This window comes from Ambystoma mexicanum, chromosome 6q, assembly GCF_040938575.1.
Source record: "Ambystoma mexicanum isolate Mex_15411 chromosome 6q, UKY_AmexF1_1, whole genome shotgun sequence".
Taxonomy (NCBI): Eukaryota; Metazoa; Chordata; class Amphibia; order Caudata; family Ambystomatidae; genus Ambystoma; species Ambystoma mexicanum.
Genome location: NC_090937.1, coordinates 1511421430 through 1511441307, shown reverse-complemented (window position 1 = coordinate 1511441307; position 19878 = coordinate 1511421430). Strand labels below are relative to the sequence as shown.

At 45.1% G+C, this 19878-nt stretch overlaps 1 protein-coding gene across 2 annotated transcripts in view; it reads left to right on the top strand.

The window, feature by feature from the left end:
- Positions 1 to 19878, top strand: part of LOC138516807 (catenin alpha-2) — a 3575147-nt gene that overhangs the window by 2281491 nt on the left and 1273778 nt on the right. The window lies entirely within an intron of this gene.

Sequence of the window (19878 nt, the reverse complement as noted above, 5' to 3'; positions counted from 1 at the left end):
TGACTGACTACATGAATGCCCTTCTGTATGATTGGCTGCTGAGTGTGACCCAGCAGTGTGGATGAGAGATGGAATAGTAAATCTGGGGACCTCTCACCACTGGAAATTGTTCAGAAGCTGAAGTTGAAACTGATGCTTAACCTCAAAGCCAAGCCTGAAGAAGAGGCTGACTGCTGTCTCCCTTCACCAAAAATCGGAAAGCCGAAAGCCATCGAGACTGATCCAAGAGAGGACCTGGTTACGCACCCTCTTCCCATGCTCTGAAGGACCATTGAGCACCGCTAAACTTCGCCGAATCGCCCTGGAAGTCAGACCCTCAAAAGGCTGCCGACCGGAGACTGGGACTGCCGAGGAGAACGAAGATCAGCACCGGACATTCCTTCATCGACCAGGGTTCGCAAGTTTGCTGTAACCGCTGGAGGCCCATTGAAGTGTGTTGAGCACTTGACGCCGAGCCGCCGATGACCAGAGCCGCATGCTCCTTTGCCTAAGACTTTTGATTCATGGATGCGCTCGTCCGCACCGCCACCCGCCTTATCCCGCCAGAGAAGGTCAGGCCGTCTACGCACCAAGGAGCATCCACCGGTGGGTTTCCCGCCACCCAACGACCGTAGAGACACCAGACGACTCGCCGCCCTTGTTCGGCTACAGTTCTTCATAAACTCTTTGCGGTCCTGAACTATCGTCACCGAGGTGCCCTGCACACCTCTTCCTTGCAGGACGCCTTCACTTCGTCAATGACTTGCACCGCTGGGAGTGAAGCTGCCGCCTCAACGCCGAGTTCACTTTCTTCGTGGGATCTCGACGATCCATGGACCCTGCTTTAAAAAGAGCTGCTCAAGAAGGATCTGTCGACAACTTGACGTCAAACTCTGCTATTCCAGATGCATTGGGGGTGGTAGAAACATTATAGAAGGAAATAAGACTTATAGAACAATATATGGACTGGGCTTGTGATATATCTCTTTACTTTACAGGTTGCCCAGGTGGGGGGATCTCCACTCAGAACTGTGTCTAGTGGTAGGGGCCAGTATTCTGCCAATGGTTCTAACCAACTGCTTTCCTCCTATGTCTATTTTTGGTTGCCTTTATTAATTGAACTCTGTGAAAATTAAACCAAAGTATAGTTGATGCACTTTAATGAGATCTGATAATAATTGTGGTACCACTTTAGAACTGTATATATTTGCCGTTGTAGATTTTCTGAGCACAAAGTGAGTTATTGTGATAGTGTACATAACCTTGAATATTAATTATATAAAGACTGTGTTTTAACTAATACAGTGTGTGGACATTCCTTTGTGGGTGCTTGGGGACTACACTGTACTTAAGAACCAGCCTGCATCACCCCCTGAGAAGCTAGGCCTTGATTGCTCGACCACGTACCAATAATAGAGAACTTTGGCTGGGGTCCTCTGTGCCTCTCCTCTGCCATATAGAGCGAAGTACAGACCCCCCTCCGGGCTTTACACTGGTAGCAGCGGTGGGATGCTTATGGTTTTAAGAATCAGTGTATAACTGTGCCACTTACAAAATATCTGCACTTTGTTAAAATGAGGTCTAGTTGTGTACAAGATAACTGCGTTACAAGCAATGGAGTCTATTACAAATGGTAAATTGAATAGGATGTGTTTAGAGACTCTCCAGAGTGCTTGTGAAGCCAGGGAGTTGGACTTTGTGGATAAGTCTAGGGCTGAGCTGATAGCTGCCCTCGTGGACTACCAGACTGATGGTGAAACTCTTGAAGGGGGGGATGCAACCAATGAGGACTCTGCCCCTGGGGTTGTGGCTGAATCTGACCCTGGGAATACCACCATTCCTGCTGCCTCTGTTCCAAACCCCAGCAATTCCGTGGAACTTGAGTTATTAAGGATGGCCTTGAATACCACAAGTTGGAAATGGAAAATGAGCTTAAGAAAGAGGAGCTGGCACAGCAAGTGGAACTCAAGAATAGGGATCTTGAACTCAAAGTCAAGGACACTGAATGTCAGATAATCCAGCTAGAGAAAGCTAGAGTCGAGACTTCAGCTAAACCCGTTGAGAGTGTCAGGTCCCCAGCCACCATGTTTATGAAAGATTTTGTTGGTGTGTTTGCGGAGGGTTCATATATCCTCCAATGGATTGAAGTGTTTGAAATGGCTTGTGCAATTCATGTTGTTGATAAGAGAGATTGGGCTAAGTGTTTGTAAGCAGAGGGCCTCAGGCTGGATATGACTGTATTCTGAAACTGAGTGTGGAAGAAAGGGGTCAGTATGAGTGCATGAAGTCTGCTTTGATTGGCAAGTTTGGCAAGACACCTACCCAATACCTTAAAATGTTCAGGGATTTTAAGAAAAGAGAGAATGTGTCTTGGGTTGACTGGGTGAGTGCTGCGCACATGAACATGATGGGGTGGATTGATGGTTACAAGGTGAAAACCTTTGTTGAATTGTCCCACCTTTTGTTTTTTGACAATTTTTCTGAAGCCTGTTCACCAAAGTTGCATCAGTATGTTGCTGACCAGAACATTTTGGATCCCTTTAAGCTGATCAGGCTAGCTGACAAGTGGCTCTCCCACCGTGTGTCCCCTAAGGACTCCAGTGGAAAGGACAAGGGCAAAGAAAAATGGACCTCTCAGCTAAGGAGTCCCAGGAGCAATCACAGTCGAGTAAACCAAAACCTTCCTCTCCTAAGTCCCATAAATCAAGTGGGGATAAGTCATCTGTTGGTTGGAATAAGAGTAGTGGCCCACTTGCTTCAACGCAGGCTCCCAGTGGTTCCAGTACCGTAGCCCACATTCCTGGCCCTTGTTGGGAATGTGGGGCTGTGGATCACAAGAAGGATGACCCCAAGTGTAAAGGTAAGGCACTTGGAGTACAGGCTGTCAGCCTGACCTACACTTACCCCATGTCTGAGGCGGAGGCCACTGTCCTCCCCACCTCTACAGGGATCACATTTGGTGCTCCTGGAGAGATTTCCTTAGTGTCCTTTGGGGCCTGGGACCAGTATGCAGAAGTTCTGGTGACTATCCCACAGAACACCCATAGGTTCTTGAGAAGTCTCCTCTTGAATGGCCAGCCTTCTACTGGCTTGAGAGACACTGGGGCAAGCATGACAGTGGTGGACAGGACCCTGCTCAAGCCAGAGGACTATGAAGGTGCTCCTCTGAGAACCACCAGGTTAGCTGGTGGGCCTCCCAAATTATCGCCTGTAGCCTTAGTGACACTCATAATTGGAGCCAAGGCAGCAAAGCTTCCCGTCCTGGTTCAGGACAATGTCCCTGCTAACATTCTGTTAGGAAATGATCTAGTAGAGTTGGGGTTGATCTCAGATGGTCTCCCCCTGACTGCTGCTGCAGTCACTAGCTCACAGGTGACACAGGGTCTGGCTGTGAGTCAGGTGCCCGAGCCAAAGCTGAGGCCTAAGGCATGAAGAAGGAAGAACAAGAAGGCCACCTCTGCAAAGGGGGCTCCTTCTCTTCCAGCTGTTCCTACAGCACCCATTGGGATCCATGCTCTGGACAAGTTGGGTCCAGTAGAAAACCCAAACTCAACTCCTGTAGGAGAAGAGGCAGAAGGGAGGATCACCCCAACGTTCAATGCCTGTTGGCTGAAGGGGGACCCTCTCGGGCGGACTTCTGCAAGGAACAGAGAGAGTGCCACTCTCTCGAGGGTCTGAGGAAACAAGCCCTGTCCCAGGCACAAGGAGAAGTGCCTAGGACATTCTGGATTTATTGGGAGGGTGAGCTCTTTTTTAGTGAGCCCACTAAGCCAAAACCTGGTGCCATCAAGAGATTGGTGGTACCCCAGGTTTACAGGCCCTTCCTGCTGCAGTTGGCGCATGAGATGCTCTCTGCCCATTTCTACTGGCCCCAGATGGGAGGGGTAGTGGAGTACCACTGCTGGACGTGCCCCACTTGTCAGGTGTCTGGCAAGACTGGAGGCAGTGTCATTGCCCCACTACAACCATTGCCAGTGGTTGGCACACCATTTGAGAGGGTGGGCATTGACATTGTTGGTCCCCTTGACCCTCCCACTTCAGGTGGACATCGGTTCATCCTGGTCTTGGTTGATCATGCCACCAGGTACCCTGAGGCTATCCCCCTTCGGACTGTTACTGCCAAGGTGGTTGCCAGGACTCTCCTGGGCATTTTCACCCATGTTGGATTCCCTAAGGAGGTTGTCTCTGACAGAGGATCCAACTTCATGTCTAGTTACGTGAAAACCATGTGGAAAGAGTTTGGGGTAATCTACAAGTTCTCCACCTCTTACCATCTCCAGACCAATGGTCTGGTTGAGAGATTTAATAAAACTCTCAAAGTCATGCTAGGAAGAGCCCCTAATGAGGAAATTGGATCTCCTCCTGCCATGCCTGCTGCTTGCTTACAGAGAGGTACCTCAAGAGGGTGTTGGTTTCAGCCCCTTTGAGTTACTCTTTGGACATCCCGTGAGGGGGCCCCTTGCCTTGATCATATAAGGTTTGGAAGCCACCCCTCCAGTTCCCACCAAGCAAGTGGGGGACTATGTGTTAGGCCTCAGACGGAGGATGACACAGATGATGGGTCAGGCGACAGCAAATCTCAAGGCCAGCCAGGAATTGAATAAGTACTGGCATGACCTTAAAGCCTCGCAAGTAGATTGTACTCCGGGACCGGAAATCCTTGTGATGGAGCCTACCAAGCCTAGAGCTTTGGCAGACAAGTGGACTGGACCCTTCAGGATCATCTCCAAGATGGGCGAAGTCAATTATCTGGTTGACATGGGTGCCCCTGATGTAGCCCCTCAGGTATTCCATGTTAACAGGCTCAAGCCTTTCCACAGGCGAGCCAAAGTCTCATGTCTCTTGCTAGCTTCAGAGCAAGAAGAGGATGAGAGTGAGCCCCTTCCTGATTTGCTGCAAGCTAGGCCTTGATTGCTCAACCATGTACCAATAATAGAGAATCTTGGCTGGCGTCCTCTGTGCCTCTCCTCTGCCATATAGAGAGCAGAAGTACAGACCCTCCTCCGGTCTTTACAGTGAGGCAATGGTGCACACAGGAGCCAGCGCAGCCATTTTGCTGGTTCTGCTGAAGTGCAGCTTGGTGATGTGGTGAAGTACTGCTGAGTGGGTAAATATATACCACAGATGGAGCGCACGCAGCCTAAAGTAAGAGGGAGCACGCGTGGCCTAAAATGTGAGGGAGCATAAGTAAGCAAGGGTTCAGGGGGTGGTGCAAGTACAGGACATGGGGGCAAAACAACACGTGTGCAAGAGTGAGAAGGGGCACTAGGTCAGGGGGGTTGTGTGTGGTGTAGCAAGTAACTCTCCCCGCATCTTCTTACCTGGCTGCAGTAGACAGGAGGGTTGAGGTCGTTTGTACGCACTGTCTATGCAACTACTTCATCGCCGCCAAATACCTGCATCGCTCAACACTGCAACCTTGTCCTGCGAGGGCTTTGACGCAGAAGGTCCATACCTCCGTTTTTATAGGCATTGTATTACGGATGAGAGCAGAATGTTATCATACACCACACATGATACATATACACAGCATACATTCAATGCCATGATCCACCAAGTTTACAATGGGGTTTCAGTAATAAAGTACTTCATTCACTTCAGCCGCATTCAACTTTCTACGTGGCTGCATTCATTGGACTGTTCATGTTTCATTTAAGGTGAGCACAGTTTTACCCTGCATTTTGGCCGGCTAATTCCTCTCTTAAGTAATTAGCCTTCAACGCACAACCAGGTGCACTGCAGATGAGCCAAGGAAGACAAATGAACGATTGTCTTGCCTAGATTCAGAAAGCAGCCCAGATCCTAAGCATAGAACTGGACAACTCCCATAACACTGCATACAGAAGCAACTGAAAACAGTGGCCCCACTTTCCCTTCACAATAGGCAGGAAGAAACTCTTCCTTGTGACGTTTACTCGTAATGAAGTGGTTTCAGTGAGCTATTATTATTACGCATTCAAAGAAGCTGATGGATTCCTTGGTTTAGGTAAATACTCGTCTTGATTTAGACACTCAACTGCTTGTTGTTTGAATGCTGCTGAGGAGTGTAGAATGCATACCTGAGATTGCCAGAAAATAACATTCACTAGATGACTGTAAGAGAAAAAAGCCTGGACTGCCTAAGGTGAAGGCTTGATGTTTGAGAACTGAGCATCGAATGCAGCAACGTGTCAACTTTTCAGCAACATTTGCGACAGGCTGGGTAGCGTGCCTTGGGCCACTTCACCTACTGTTTTCCGCATCAAGTATGCGATCTATCTATATATGTTACGCATATCGCATTTGAGGTGCCAATTTACCAATACCTGAAAGAAAACATAGACGCATTGTGGAATTCAGGTGGTAGCGGGAGAATTCATGCGCTTCATATCTTTAAACTAGAGATACTGTCTGACACGCCTGCCCATGCAAGAGGGGACAGATTAACAGCCCGGCCTTATATAATGGGGCAGCAAATGGAGATAGAGAGGGAAAAACCCAGCTTTAATAATATGCATATGAGAGAAGGATGCGCGTGAAAGATGAACTGATTTACGATATATTCATTCAAAAGCAAACACAGGCAGGCTGCACAATGGGAAAGTGTGCGCAGCCAAGGGCCCTAACTGCGCCAAGTGCCATTGATGTATGATATCAAATGTGCTGAGCAATGCAGGGGGCACGTGCAGCTGCCCGAGAGAAGCCTGAGCAGAATTTCAAAATAGCAACGCCCTGTTCGAAGCATTAAAAATGCAAAGCTTGGCTGCATGTATGCACAGCGTGCAAACAGCAGCTCTCTCACCAGTACGCTGCAGGACGGGCACTCATCTGTGGCCAAAACAGATGCACTCGGAGGGTCACAGTGAGACTGTAATGCGAACACAATGTGCGTTGCAAGGTACTCCAAGGTAGCATGATCTAACGTTGGCAGTGTTTATGTGTTTATTTTTGTCAAAGGCAGAGGCTTGAGAGTACACCAGTGTGTACTTACAGTGAGCAAATGAAGCAGAGCGTTTCATAAAACCGCCAAAGGTTACTCTGAAAAGTGGCATTAGAAAGTGGTTCAGGGGAATGTGCTGAATTGATTAGGCGTCCAAAGTGGTTGAGTAAGTCCCGGTGCAGAATGATTACAGGGCCTCATTACGAGGTGGGCGCAAAGGGATACTGGGCACCGTTAAGGACATCGATGCCGGTAATCCCTTTGCGCCCTATTCCGAGGTCCCTTAGCGGGTCCCGCTATGGGCGCCTGGTTTTACCAGGCGCCCTTAGTGGGAGCCACAAAGGGACCAGGGAGCAAATAACGGAACCGCAAATTGCGGAACCGTTATTAGCTCCCTCCCCATTCCCATTGAGCTCTATAGGGGCTCGAATGGGAATGGGGATTGCCTTTTTCAATGGGGATTTAGCGATCCCTCCAAGGTCGGAATGGACCGGTAAATCCCCATTGAACCAGGGCGGACTCGGTGCCGGTATGGGAGGTAGCCATGGCGCAAATAGCGCCATAATTACCTCCATACTCGGAATGAGGCCCACAGACAGAGGTTGGAAATCATTTGTTGAGCAAAGATTTATTATATTTAACGCATGTTTATTAAAGATCATTGTGACAGGCTTCTATAGGCAACCTAGGGCAGGACCAGCTGAGCACTATGCCTCTTCCTGTCGTTCGGCCCAGGGAATGCCAAAACCCCTATGTGCAATGGTCTTCCTGATAGGCTGAGCCCGTCCCACACCCCTTGGGTCTCTTTTTGGTCCATGTCTGAAGCCTCTGTCAGCTCTGGGCACCCACTGTCTCGCAGGAATTATTTTTCACCATAACCCCATCACCCAGTGAAAGAAATGTGCAAACTATGCGAGTTCTCCTAAGATATGTTATGATATGATTTGATATTTTATTTATAGCGTGCCTATACGCAGTGTTTCAATGCGCGACGAGGAGAGGAGGGGAGCAACGGGAACAGGGCAACCATCTTACTACGCCCACCGACATTGGGATTGTGCAAGTGCAGGGGAGAGGGAAGGGGAGAAGTGCCAGGGGAAGAGGAGGAGGAGCAAGTGCAGGACATAGGAACAAACATTGAAAAACACATGCGTTAACTCCCCGTGCCCCCAAATGCACTGCCACAATATCTGTGATTGCAAATCCCTTACTCCCTACAAATCATGTTTTACAATTGGTGCAATCACAAGAGCCCAATGAATCCAAGCAGCTTCCTTAGCAATCACTTGTTTTAAATGAACCACCTTCATTGTTCAATAACAGGCCTGTCCTTCTTAGGAGAACATTTCCCAGAAGTCAGAGTGCTCAGACAGATGTGATGCTCCTCTAAGTAGAGGGGAAGACATCACATGTAGGCCAGTGAGGTGATCACAGCTGAGGCACTGACAGCAAATCATGTGAACATAGCTCAGTATAATCTGACTTCTATCTTCCTATCGCCTTCACCTCTGCTCCTGTGAACTCCGCCCCTGATGTAAGAAGGAGCACACCCAGTCCTTAATGAATTCAACATCAACCCCAGAGATTATAAACCCAACACATATAGGGTACACTCCCAGTGAAATCAATATGCAGACAATGGATAACCACCCTGATTTGTCAGGGTCACCACTAGGGCAACCAGTATTTCTGACAGGTACTCCCTCAATACCTTCACCGGAAAGCATATGTGCCCTAGAGCACTCTGTAGACCTATCCAGGTATCCTTTGCACTGATTTTCCATCCCATGTTCTGCTCTGTCCCAAACATTTATAGAAAGAATCCCCCCAACCCAAAGAAATGATTTAGATATTGGCAACAGCTTACTCACTTTGATTGCTTCACAGAAGGCTCAAATATGGGACTGTTTACGCAACAGTGCCTCAAATGTTGCACACTGCACACTACCTCCAGAATCCCCACCCCCAATACCACCACTAAAATGCTTGCTCACATCCATCGTCTTTCTGTTGTCAGGCATCATCCCCCGCACTTTGCCCATCCCATTCAATGTTGTTACCATCGAAAAGTGGGAAGACCATGCTTGATACCCAGCCATTTTAGGTAAGAATGGGCTAGCTGTGACCGGATGCCTAGCATAACTAACTGACATCCTCTATGATAGAAGTCTAATAGAGCATTCTACATCTGGCTGCATTTCAAAATGGAGATTGAAAACTCATATGCTTCATAATCTCTGAACATGTTTAAAAGCCTGCTGAAATGGTAACATCGTATTCGCTGCTAGTTCCATGGATACAATGTCAGGGAGAAGTGGTCACCTTGACTCTGCAGTTCCTCTGAAAAGGGTGTCGACTTTTTTTTATCCAAAGCTGATGTTAGGGCTCAGATTACTTTTACCTTGACATACAATAATCCATCAACCGCATTATTGTTTCACTCTAGGCACATGACAAGCCCTGACATGAACACCTAAGGAGGCACATCAAGAGCAAGCATTATAAGAGGCACATGTTTCCAGTAAATGACACCTGGACCCTTTGATTATTAATGGCATCTACCTTAGACATGCTGTCAGACTAGACATTCTGCTACATCACTTCTCTCCATTTCTTTTCCCCAAACAAGTAGTGCTAGAATAATAGGAGACAACTCCCAGTAGGTAATGTTCTTCATGGGACCAATCCAAGCAGCGTATGGGCCATTCCTGCATACACCATGCTTTCCCAAGTACTGCGCCAAAATAGATACATCTTGCAGCATCTGTGAAGTAGCCGAATTCAGTGTGGTCAACTGGGTGCTCTGACCAAACCATGTATAATTGGTCCATATATTCATATTTAAAAAAATATTACACAGCCACAGTAGTGGCTGTGAAGTTATGGTTAATTTGCTATTCCCATAGGAAGAACACTTTTTGGGTGGCTTATAACTTCGCTCCCCCTGGACGAATCCACACCAAACTTTGCAAAGTATATGGCCCACTCTGAAAGTTTTTGCAAAGTTTGGTGAGGTTTGGTCCATGGGGGGGGGCAAAGTTATAGGGGGGGCCCAAAACTTCTTTTTTTCCCCATAGACTGAATGGGGAAACAACTTTGCTCACGTCTATAGCCCAAACCGCTGGACGGATTTTCACAAAATTTGCGACAGGACCAGCGGCTTGGTCCTAAAAGCGTGCTTTTGTAAATTTGGTGAGAATCCGTCCAGTAGTTTTTTAAAACAACCAAAAAGTAGGTCACAAGAAATTAGCGATATCTATGTCTATCTATGGAGTGTGAGACTGTTTGGGGACGGTGGGGGAGTAAGAGATGGGTCAAATTTTGTATCTATTTACGTGGCAGGCACCCCTGTTGTGTTTGTTGTGTCCGCGGAAAGCCGCGCTGCCCTTGATGTCGTAATCGACCAAAATGAGGGTGTCCTAAGGACACTATACCTGTCCGTATTGTTCGCAGGCAAGTTGAAACTGTTCTAAGAGCACACACAGTGTCCGGGATGTCCGTAATCAAACGAAAATGGAGGTGTCCTAAGGACACTATACCTGTCCGTACTGTTCGCAGGCAAGTTGAAACTGTTCTAAGAACACACACGGTGTCCGGTATGTCCGTAATCAAACGAAAATTGAGGTGTCCTAAGGTCACTATACCTGTCTGTACTGTTCGCAGGCAAGTTGAAACTGTTTTAAGAACACACACAGTTTCCGGGATGTCCGTAATTAAATGGAAATGGAGGTTTTCTAACGACACTATACCTGTCCGTACTGTTCGCAGGCAAGTTGAAACTGTTCTAAGAACACAAACGGTGTCCGGGATGTCCGTAATTAAACGAAAATGGAGGTGTCCTAAGTACACTATACCTGTCCGTACTGTTCTCAGGCAAGTTGAAACTGTTCTAAGAACACACACGGTGTCCGGGATGTCCGTAATTAAATGAAAATGGAGGTGTCCTAAGGATACTGTACCTGTCCGTACTGTTCACAAGCAAGTTGAAACTGTTCTAAGAACACACACGGTGTCCGCGGACATAACAATTGCCCATATGACATAGTTAAAATGTTTGATTCTATGGGTGTGATCTATGGGTGTGATATGCTGTGGTGGTTGTGGCAAGGCCTAGAGTCTTGGGTGCATGTGGTGGTTGTGGTCAGGGCCTAGAGTCTTGGGTGCATGTGGTGGTTGTGGTCAGGGCCTACAGTTTTGGGGGCATGGCTGAAGGCCATGCACCCAAGACGAAAGTTCAAGGCCAAAGTTATAAGTACCGAAGTTATAGTCCGTAATCAAACGAAAATGGAGGTGTTCTAAGGACACTATACCTGTCCGTACTGTTCGCAGGCAAGTTGAAACTGTTCTAAGAACACAAATGGTGTCCGGGATGTCCGTAATTAAACAGAAATGGAGGTGTCCTAAGGATACTATACCTGTCTGTACTGTTCGCAGGCAAGTTGAAACTGTTCTAATGACACACATGTGGTCTGTGGACATAAAAGTTGCCCATATGACATAGTTAAAATGTTTGATTCTATGGGTGTGATCTATGGGTGTGATATGCTGTGGTGGCTGTGGCCAGGGCCTAGAGTCTTGGGTGCATGTGGTGGTTGTGGTCAGGGCTTAGAGTTTTGGGTGCATGGCTGAAGGCCGTAGGCCGTAGGCCATGCACCCAAGACTCTAGGCCCTGGCCACAACCACTGAAGCATATCACACCCATAGATCACACCCATCGAATCAAACATAGGTGTGATCTATGGGTGTGATATGCTGCAGTGGTTGTGGCAAGGCTAGAGTCTTGGGTGCATGTGGTGGTTGTGTTCCGGGCCTAGGGTCTTGGGTGCATGTGGTGGTTGTGGTCAGGGCCTAGAGTCAAGACCGAAATTATAAGTACCGAAGTTATAAACTACCATGGGTGTGATATGCTGCAGTGGTTGTGGCCAGGTCCTAGAGTCTTGGGTGCCTGGGCCATGCACCCAAGACTGAAGTTATATTCCCTGTTTGCTTCAATGATTGTGTTATGGAGCAATATTTATGAGTTGTACTTATTGTAATATACTTACCGTTTGGTTTGGTAACTTGAGTATTCTTTGTCAATTTCTGTGATAAAAGAAAAGATCATGTTAGTATTGGTAGTTTGTAAGGATTTATAGCATTGAATAATAGACATTCTTTATTCATTTCGACCCTCAGATTTAGTAGCTTACACAGCAGTGTACTGTGCTATTTGCTCAGTTTCTGTGTTTGCTTTTCAAATCATTGGGTCTGAGGGAAAAACAAAATCCATGTCGGATTAATAAAAACCTTTTTTTGTTATGTTACAGTCTAATTGTTTGTTTGTTTTCAGAGTTCACTTGTTGCTTCTGGCTAATGTGCTATCTCTTGGCTTGTTGCATATTTTTGGAGCAGTTAGATACCTGTTGGCATATTCTAACTGTCTATTTTTTGTTATAATTTAGTGGTATTGATTATCTGTTTGGTTGTTGCAAAATCTTGGGCCAGATATATAAATGTTGGCGTATTTTAACTGTTTATTTCTTGCTATAATTTAGTGGTATTTATTTATCTGTTTGGTTGTTATAAAATCTTGGGGTAGTTAGATACCTGTTGACGTATTTTAACACTTTATAGTTTTTTAATTGAAGTTTTGTTAATGTTTAAGTACAGATTAGTTATTAAATTTTGGTTTTAATAAGATTAAATAAGCGTTTGTAAGTTTTGTTAGTAGTCTCTGCTTTAGAGTAATGGTAATATCATTACATTCAAAGCATCCACATTTCTTTTTAATATATGCAGTGTAGTGAACTGCATTGGTTGTGGATCCTGCGTGGTAGATAAAAAAAACTTTTTTTGTCATGCTACAGTCTATTTCTCTGTTTGTTTTTAGTGTTCACTTGTTGTTTTTGGCTAATGTTCTATCTGGTGGCTTGTTGCACATTTTGCAAGCAATTAGAAACCTGTTGGCATATTCTGTCTATGTTTTGTTATAATTTATTGGTATTGATTTGTCTGTTTGGTTGTTGCAAAATTTTGGAGTAGTAACATACCTGTTGGCGTATTCTAACTGTTAAATTCTTTTTAAAATGTAGTGGTATTCATTTATCTGTTTGGTTGTTATAGAATTCTGGGCAGTTAGATACCTGTTGGCGTATGCTAACAGTTTCTAGTTTTTTAATTGAAGTTTTGTTAATGTTTAAGTACAGATTAGTTATAAAATTTTGGTTTTATGGAGATTAAATAAGCGATTGTAAGATTTGCTGGTAATCTCTGCTTTAGAGTAATGGTACTATTATTACATTCAAATTATTCACATTTCTTTTTAATACATGCAGTTTAGTGACCTGCATTGGTTGTGTCTCCTGCGTGGTAGATAAAAAATCCTTTTTTTTGTCATGCTACAGTCTATTTGTTTGTTTGTTTTTAGTGTTCACTTGTTGTTTTTGACTAATGTTCTATCTTTTGGTTTATTGCACATTTTTGGAGCGGTTAGATACCTGTTGGTGTATTCTAACTGTCTATTTTTTGTTATAATTTAGTTGTATTGATTTATCTGTTTGGTTGTTGCAAAATCCTGGGGCAGTTAGATACCTGTTGGCGTTTTCTAACTGTTTATTTCTTGTTATAATTTAGTGGTATTCATTTATCTGTTTGGTTGTTATAGAATCTTGGGGCAGTTAGATACCTGTTGGCGTATTCTAACAGTTTATAGTTTTTTAATTGAAGTTTTGTTAATGTTTAAGTACAGATTAGTTATTAAATGTTGGTTTTAAGAAGATTAAATAAGCGATTGTAAGATTTGCTCGTAATCTCTGCTTTAGAGTAATGGTACTATCATTACATTCAAACCATCCACATTTCTTTTTACCATAGGCAGTGTAGTGGCCTGCATTGGTTGTGGCTCCTGCATGGTAGATTATAAATATTGTTGTGAAGGTTTTCTTACCACTTGACCATGTGTGAATCCAGTCAGCTTGCAGTTGTTTTTGGTATCATCTGCATTGTAACGTAGAAGCATTAGTATTATGTATTTACTATGTGTTTGTATTAGTAAGGAGGAGCGTTTATCTGATTTGGTGGTTTATTGGTTTGTTTTATTTATTTGTATAGCACTCCAAACCTACAGGTAGAAGGGCGCTTAAGGAAAACGGTTACATATTGTGATATATACAATTTCAATATACAGCAATTTACAGAATATACTGACATAGTTAAACAGTGGAAGTGTACGCACATATCTGGTTGGTGCTACAGTTTCAAATACAGAAGTTTGCAGAGTATGCAGACACATTTGAGCAGAGGAGGTGTAGCCACATATCTGTGGTGCTACTCTTTGTTCAGGAGGCAACCGATAACATGTTTCCTGAAGATCTGGAAGGACTCAATAGTTTTAATGTTGAGTGGTAAGGTGTTCCAGAGTTGGGAGGCAAGTACTGTGAAGCTAGCCCCTCTAGCTCTTTTTAAGGAGAATCTGGGCACTGTCAAGCATAACGAGTTGGGGCATCTGGTAGGTCTGGTGGTGGGTTTCATGGTAAATATATTAGTTAGATGTGGCTAAGTGGTTTAAAGCCTTGTACATGAGGCAAATGGTTTTCAAATCGATTTGTTGTCGTATGGAGAGCCATTTCTACAATTTCCTAGCAGTGGAGATGTGCTCTCGCCTGGGGATGTTAAGTGCTGCACGTAGTGCATTATTTTGAAGTACCTGTAATTTGTTAATTATAGATTGGTTAGCACCTAGGTACAGGCTATTGCAATAGTCCAGTTTGGACTGTATGACGGCTCTAGCAAGAGTGAGGCAGCTGTTGGATGATAGGAAGGGTCTACTGGCCCTGATAAGCTTGCCGGTGTAGGTGGAGGCAGAGACTGAGGCGATCATGTTGGTTTGTTTGGTGAGGTTGGAGTTGGCATCAAGGTAAAAGCTGAGAGTTTTCACGCTTTTGGCAATAGGGATGGTGTGACCATCGATAATGATGTTGTAGTTTTTAGGATTAAGTTTAGACAGGTTACTGGGAGAGCCGACAATGAGGAGCTCTGTCTTCATTCAGGCAGAGGCCATGAGAGGCCATCCATTCCTGAATGATAGAGAATAGATAAGATTGATGTATTCCTAGCAGTTGGTTGGATTCCAGATATTCCTGAATTTGGATGTAGGCGACTCTGTCCAGGATTTTTAACAGGAATGGGACTGTGGTGACGGGTCTGTAGTTGGTGGGTATGGCTGGGTCTAGAGATAGTTTTTTCAGGAGTGGGAGTACCCATAATTGTTTTAGGTTGCTGGAGACTGAGTTATTGATGAATGATAGGTTAATAAGTTTAGTGATGAAAGGGGATAAATCTCTAGCTGCGTCTTTTATGATCTGAGCGGGACAGCTGTCCCCTTTGCAGTTCGAGGGTTTTAAGGCAGTGATGATTTTTTGAACTTGTACCGTAGTTACTTTCTTGAATGTGAAGCCTAATTTGGTAGACTTGTTGTTGGAGAGATGTTGGTATTTGTCCTTAATTTTAGTTTGGAGTCCTGTGATTTTGTTGTTAAGGGCGTTTTGGATGCTGGTGCACCAAGGTTTGTCTTTTCAGTTCTCTTAGAATTTTAAATAATTCTTTAGTGGAGGACCCTGCATGATCAATCCTGATGTTGTATGCATCTTTTTTGGTGTGAATTATCTCACGTTTATATAGAGAAGATATATTCATGAGAGTTGATTATTTTCCGTAGAGGGGTTGGTTTTCCATGTGATTTGTGCCTTAGCTTTCTTTTTTCTGAGTAACTTGAGTTTGGTGGTGTACCACGAGTTCAGATGAGCTCTTGGTTCATCTTTGCGTAATTTCAGAGGTGTAATGGTATCCATCGCCTTGGCCATGGAGTCATTGAAGGTCAAAATCAGTAGGTGTTAATGTAGTATTGGCTGGGAGGGCGTTGAGGGTGGGTAGGACCGGGGGTAGTAGGGCTTCAGCAGTAATGTTGTGTTTGCTTCTGGCAGGACAGGCTGGTGCCATGGGGCACTTTATGGGTACTACATGTTAACCTCAAGAAGGATAAGGTGGTGATCCATCCATGCCAGAGGTTGGGGGTCCTTACAGATTGTGTTGCAGTTGTAGGTCACTACCCTGTCGATAATTCTGCCCTTCTGGTGGGTGGGGAGGACATTGAGTTGTGCAAAGCCATGTTCTGTTAGGGCATTAGCTAAGGATGCAGCATGTGTGTCATTAGGGTCGCAGTAACCAAGGTTAAGGTCCCAGAGGATAATAATTTGTGCTGATGGTTTGGAGTTTTCAGCAATGAGAGATGTGATGTCTTCTTCAAAGACCCCATGGTGGCCTGGGGGTCTATATATGAGGTGAAAGGTGATCATGCTTGTGGGGGAGGTTTGCAACTTGACTGTGAGTAGCTCGCAGGATGTGAGTGACACTGAGGAGGCTGATCTGAAGTCTAAGAAAGATTTGGAGATGATCACTACGCCTCCTCCCCTAGCTTTAGGTCTATCAACTCTGAGGATAGAGTATTTGTCCGGGATGGCTAGCGATAAGTATGGTCCTGACGCTTCATTAAGCCAGGTTTCAGTTAAGGCTAGGAAATCAAGATCATTGGTTATAATGATGTTGGCGATTTCAGTAGGGTGGGCAGCAAGGGATCTGACATTGAGTAAGGCTCCTTTAAGTGGGAGTAGTATCGGCTTGTTAGGCGCCTTGTGCTTCTTGTTGGTTTTGGTATTGGATTTGGCCTGCTAGTTGTAATGGGGAGCCTAGTGCCTAGTCTATTGTTGCGGGCTATGAGGTTAGGAGTGAAAGAGGGGTCGGTCCAGGAGGCGTAGGTGGGGCAGGGGGCTTAGTGTTCAGTTTGGTGTGGTTAGGCTTAGCACTGGGTCTAAGGTGGCTGTGGGTTATGTCAGCATTGGCTGGGAGGCCAAAGTTTATGGGGGATGTAGAGGGAAGGTGGTGAGTGGGTGGGAAGGGGGGCAGTGGTGGTAGGAAGGGTGTGGGGCAGGGGATGGGGTAGTGTCTTGGACATCCGAGTTTGGCTAGGCCGTCCTTGTAGGCTATGTAACTGTTACCGCTGCAAGGTACATTGTCCAGCGTGACGCAGAAAGGGAACATGATAAAAGCGAACCAGGTGATCATGGTCTGGCTACGAGGATAGACAGTGCTGGAGGCTTGAGTTGTAGAGCTAGTTGGATGAGCAGCCCAGGCTGTGCCTTGCAAATAGCTAGTTTGATCTGGGTAGGGGGGCAGACCTATAGGGCAGTACCTAGATTCGAAGTAATACACTCAAGCTTAAGTGCAATGGGGCAACTTCTAGAGTCAAAGTAAGACATTTAAGTTAAGATGCAGTGGGGCATCACCTGGACTAAAAATAATACATTTGGCTAAAAAGCAGTGGGGCAGCTCCTAGAATCAGAGTAGAGCATTTAAGCTAGGATGCAGTGGGCAACACCTAGATTCAGAGTAGTACAATTGGCTGAAATGTGATGGGGCAACATCTAGGTTAGGTTCAAGATAATAACTTTGTCTAAAGATGCAGTAGGGCAACACCTAGATTCACTGTAGAACACTTAAGCTAGGATGCAATGGGGCAACACCTAGATTCAACATAATACATTTGGCTAAAAATGCAGTGGGGAAACACCTAGATTCAAAATAGTATAGTGTGTGTCTAGAGAATCTGAACATGCATGCTAAGTAGACGTAAAGTAGGCACACAATGATGGGCAGTAGGTGAGATGGGAAGAGGCCCAAAGGTATGTTTGGTACTAACTTCAGGTGTCAAGGCATAGCTATAGGCTAGTTACACAAAGCAAATGACTATGCACAACAAGGAACCTGCTGCAAAATTCAGGTATCAGGGACAGCAATATGCAGGGCATGGCAGTGGGCTAGGTGCTTGATACAAACGTCTAAGCACAACAGGTCATGGCATTAGGCTAGGTACTGATGCAAGTGATTAGGCACAACAACGAACTTGGTGCTGAATTCAAAGTCAGGGCACATAGGCAATAGGTAGGGCACAGCAGTTGGCTAGGTGCTAAATACAAATGTCTGGCGCGATTGAGAATTAGATGTTCAGTTAGGAGTCAGGGCACAGCAATAAGCAAGATACACAATACAGGTGAACAGGCACCACAATGAGCTTGATGCTAATTGAAAGTGCCGAGGCACAGTAGTATGCTAACTACTGCGTACAACAGTGTGGTTAAAATACTGGGTAAGGGTGTCAGGCATTACAGTGGGTTAATGCAGAATGGCAAGTAGTTTTGAGAAATCGTGACGCTAGATTTACATGTTAAAGGCACAGTAACGCGAGGGCAGATAATAGGTAGTGAAGCGTGATGGAGTAACGGTGGACTGCTGGGCTAAAGGTCGTACAATCACTGTGTGCTAGTTTACAAGATTACACAGTACATAGAATATGGCAGCGGTTGAAGGCATCATGTTGCAAGATAATCCAGCACAGTGTGAGGGCAACACAGTAAGGACGCCACACGTAAACTTTTTCTTCAGAGTCTTAGATGGGATATGATAATATGATGGGTCACGTAAGAGGAGCAGGTACAAGGCTCTTACCTAGATGTGATGGTGTACATGTGTATGGACCTAGGAGGGAATCGTGTGAGTTTCGGGCAGTGTTCCTGGCCAGACTCAGACGGCTCACGGCAGGCTCTGGACAGGAAGCCTTGGTGTGTGGCCTTAGGTGGTGGGCAGGCGAAGGGGATTGTCAGATGAACAGTCAATGGGCCAATCAGACCAAGCCTAGTCAGTTAGAAGGGCAGTATAATCTGGTGAGAAGTGGCGGTCGGCCATCTTGGAGTTGGTTTAGCCTCCTCGAGGCTAATGTCGGCAAATACAAAAATTGCGATATTCACGGCAGCATTTGAAGGGTTCTGCAAGGTGTACTCTTAGAGCAGCTTCCTACAAAATATGAGCAACAGAGCAGATTTCGAATCTATTCGTGGTGGCAGGGTGACAAATAGGGCTCGGCGGTCTGGGCAGCAGGGGAATTCATCCCTAGCCTTACCTGGGCTGGAGGCAGTACTGCTCCTACAGTGGTAGGGTTCCTGTGCCTCCTGGATTTCATTTGAACTGGGGCTCAGGCTCTGGACAATAAACCTTGGTGTGTGGCCTTAGGAGGTGGGCCTGCGTTCACCTGCCGGCAAAGGGGATTGGCAGATGAACAATCTACCATGGTTTGCATTTTGTACAAGTTGCTGAAATGGAACAAATTCACAATTAGGTATGGATACATACACAAAGCGCTCATTAGGGATTTGTTCCTGTGTCACATTGTTGCAGAGAGTGCATGTATGTTTCCACATGTATGAAATCTGGAAAATTTCATTTATAGGTATGTTTTTGTTTTCAAGTACTTGTAGTAAGTACATTAGAAATTCTTGTGGATCTTCTTGTGAGTTTATAGTGAATGTCACCATTCAAGCACAGTAGTCCAATTTTTGTCTTATTCCATGAACACTACACGTGTTGTCAGGATTGTTTTTTGTGTTTCTATAAAGTACTAACATTTGCAAACACAATTGATCTGTACTGTGTAAGTAAATGTTGTCAACAATTGGTGGTAACTGAAATAGAATATACATTAATACATTTGCATAGCAATTTACACCAGTTATATTTGAAAATTTGAATGGACCAGATAGGTCTGTGTTCAAGTCATTTTTTCGGAGTGTTTGTTGCTTCTTTGAAGAAGTACCTGAGTTACTTTGAGTAATAGGTTCTTCTTTGGTTGTGGTAATTGATGAAGTATTACCTTCTTTTCGTCTCTTGGGAGGATTAGCAGTGAGATCCTGTTGCATTTCTGTTTGAATTATTTTTCTTTTACAACGTTTTCTTTTTTGTGGAACAGGATATGTTTGTAGATGGTGGTGTATAGTGAACGTAGTCTATTGTATTCTAAAATGCAAGGAATATCAGCGTTTACTTTACTTGCATCAAAGTTGATTAGAAATAGACCGTCAAGTGTACGTAAGCGTGATAATGCTACGTGGCTCATG